This window comes from Penaeus monodon, unplaced genomic scaffold (genome assembly GCF_015228065.2).
Source record: "Penaeus monodon isolate SGIC_2016 unplaced genomic scaffold, NSTDA_Pmon_1 PmonScaffold_13676, whole genome shotgun sequence".
Taxonomy (NCBI): domain Eukaryota; kingdom Metazoa; phylum Arthropoda; class Malacostraca; order Decapoda; family Penaeidae; genus Penaeus; species Penaeus monodon.
Genome location: NW_023642684.1, coordinates 5,001 through 8,285, shown reverse-complemented (window position 1 = coordinate 8,285; position 3,285 = coordinate 5,001). Strand labels below are relative to the sequence as shown.

General features: G+C 36.8%; 1 pseudogene; it reads right to left on the bottom strand.

Moving 5' to 3' along the window:
• Nucleotides 1–1,062: 1,062 nt before the first annotated feature.
• The window catches only part of LOC119569256, a 6,116-nt pseudogene continuing 3,893 nt past the window's right edge, over nt 1,063–3,285 (bottom strand).

The following is a 3,285-nucleotide window of genomic DNA, read 5'->3' as shown; positions in this document are numbered from 1 at the left end:
TCAGAAGCTGGCATGACTAACCCCACAACATCACAAAAAACGCTAAGGATTCTGAGCGAAAAGACAGGTACTCCCCCAAGTCTAAAGTGAACCATCAGTACTAAAAACATGATGGTCTTCGGCTTCAAAGGGCCCTTTCAGTTTCCTACATATATATATATATATATACTGATTCAGGCATTATGGAAAACCTAGAGAAAAAAAAGGGTGTCAATAATTATTAAGTTATACAGAACTATTCAAGACCAATGATATGGGAAAGCCTACATGCAAAAGTATAAAAAATATCAATTATTATTCTTGTTTTTTTTTTCTTTCCCATCGTCCCAAGGTACCCCCCTGGAAGTGTCGGTGGATCAAAATGCAGATACATTATTAAAAGTGCTGCTAGATGCCTGGAACAAAGCTGGGCATCTTCTTGGTAATTGGGGAGGAAAAAAAATTAAATAAAGATTATAATTAGTCTACTTCTGTCTTGACCTGATGATGCCAATGCTTGCAGGTCTGACTTATGTTTTACTTGCACAAGTTTGTGCTTGCTGTTGCCCCTAACTCCACTCACTGTTCCTTTACCTCCACATATATCTATTGCCCATCCCCAAAAAAGGGGCTAAAAAAAAAAAGTCAAATCCAATTACAAATGCTAAATAAACAAATGCCCTTGGTATGCTGGAAAAGGCAACATCCACAGAATCTTCTCAACAAATCAAAATTACATGAAATGTACACTGCAAAAAAATGTAAAATTTTCTCCCAATTTTCTCCTTTTGGCAAGGCACAAGCGAGGGGGGCGGGGGCTCAAGTGCAGAGTTGCTGAGTGTTTTGATGGCTGTGCTTAGAGGTGGACATAGAAAGGAAGATGTTTGACCAGTGATCTCAAGCTTGATTCTGCTTCCATAATCCCCCCTTTCTCTGCCAAGCACTCGGCTCGTGCTTTCCTGGTGGTTGAAGTAGCTGTCAGAAAAAAAAAAGAACCTGGGACCTCCCCCCTCCCTGCCCAAGGGGCAAAGGGGGCCAGGGAGGAAGGGGGGGCATTCCCACATCCCCCCTTTTTATTTTTTTAAAAGTCTTTCTACATCAGGTCCTTGCCCCTGCCCACTGTCATCCAAAGGGGGTGGGGTGAAGGAGGGGAGGGGAGGGGCTCCTCACGGATTAGCAACATCCTCCTCCCGGGGCCTCCTGCGGCGCCCTTGGTTGCCCGCCAACCCTGCTCCACTTGGGGAATGCTGGGGTCGATTTTGATACCGTTGGCCTTTGAGAGAGAGGGGGGAGAGAGAGAACAACATAGAGTAATGTATGAAAGAGACAGTTTTTGAAAATGGGTTCCAAAAAAAATGTCCAATAAACATGATTATTTCTATTAAAAAATGGTAAATAAGAAAAAATAAAAATAACCCTTTACAAAACACAATTTTCTTACCTCTTCTAACCCAAAGCCAAGGGGCAAAAGGGCATGTAGTCCATGCCATGGCCCCACTGTGAGTTACTTTATTGATTATTTTACAAACGGGATGGCTACACCTTGGTACGTCGCCAATTAAAAGTACTACCTGTCTTGCCTGTTTACCCTTCCTTGATTTTTGACAAATTTTACATTATCAATTTTATTGCTGTTAGAAAATGTTCTAACATTATAGTAATCTACAGTTTTATGAAAAAAAATAACACCATCAATTCATAGCATTAGAAAAAAAAAAAAAAAGTCACAAGGTCTATTACATGACTCCTTTGGGGGCTGGGCACTTGTAGAGACATCTATGGGGGATTTATAATGGGCACAGAAATCTCAAACATGAGCACATTTTTTTCACTTACCTCATTATGAAACATCAAACACCCCTCCTGGATCTTTTCATAGATTTTCCCTTGCTGTGTTGAAAAAAGGCTTCCCTCACATTGGCGGCTGTCTTAGCTGATGTTTCCATGAAGACAAGGCCGTGCTCACGGGCAAAACGCCTCTCCCTCCTCGCGCATTTCCACTTCTCGTCGTGATTTTCCAGGTCACTGCCATGGAGATGGTTTGGTGTTATAGATGTTTGGAAAAAGAGAAGGGATGATTACTGATAATGGTAGATGTGGTATAGGAACAGATATGGGAAGAAAAAATTTAAAGATGAAGGAACTCAATTTTTTCAGTAAAGTAATAAATCATCACATCATCATCAATCATCATCATCATCATCTCATCATCATCCATCATCATCATCATCATCATCATCATCATCATCATCATCATCCATTCATCATAAATCATCATCATAAATCATCATAAAATCAATCATCATCATCATCATCATCATCATCATCATCATCATAAATCATCATCATAAATCACCCAATCATCATCATATCATATTAATAATATATATAATATTTATATATATATAATATATATATATATTATTATATATATATATATATATATAAAAATATATATATTAATATATAATATATATAAAAAATAAAACAAACAGTATGCTTATGTTCAGCACCAACTCATTATAAAAAAAAAAAATGCATTTTTCAGAACAGTTTTTCTCAACCAAGTTCCAAAAGAGGTTTGTCAGTGGGGATGGTTTTCAAACCAGTTTCTCTTTTTTAGCAATGAGTCTAAACTTGAGAATCAGTAGACTGCATAATCACACCTCCAAGAGTTTAGATGGGTTCTGAAAAAACTATATCATAAGCTTTCTGTACAGTATTTTCATAACCAGGTTATCTCTTACCTAGGTTTAACCACTAAATTTTCCTACTCCTAGGGATCATGATAATGATTTTGAAGGGGCCAGAAAACCTGCTGAGATAAAAAATTTTGAGAACCTTTGTTTTTTGAGAATGATGAAAAAAAAACTAAGATAACTTTTTTGCACAAGTATAAAGCAAGTCAAACATATGCCTATCAAAAGAAGATAACCCAAAGATACACTGCAGGACTCCTAGAATACAATAAATTTATTGATTCCTATATATTCTTTTTAGTGTGGTTTCATCTTACGTAAGAATAAGGCTGTTAATAAAAAAAAAAAGGTCAATCTTCCAAAAAAAGTTGCTCCAGCTGAAAAGTGAAGCAGTTTAAAGCAGATGAAGAGAAGTCCATGAAGATTAAAACTATTTTGTGAATAAGAAAATATAACTAGCCATAAAATATTGGGATACCAGCAAGATAAAAGATAATCAGTGATGAAGATATGGAGCCATTTTATGACTCTGAACAATAAAAAACATGCACAAAAAAACTATTCACAAAACAAAATGTGATAGTGAAATATGCCTGAGCTAATGAGA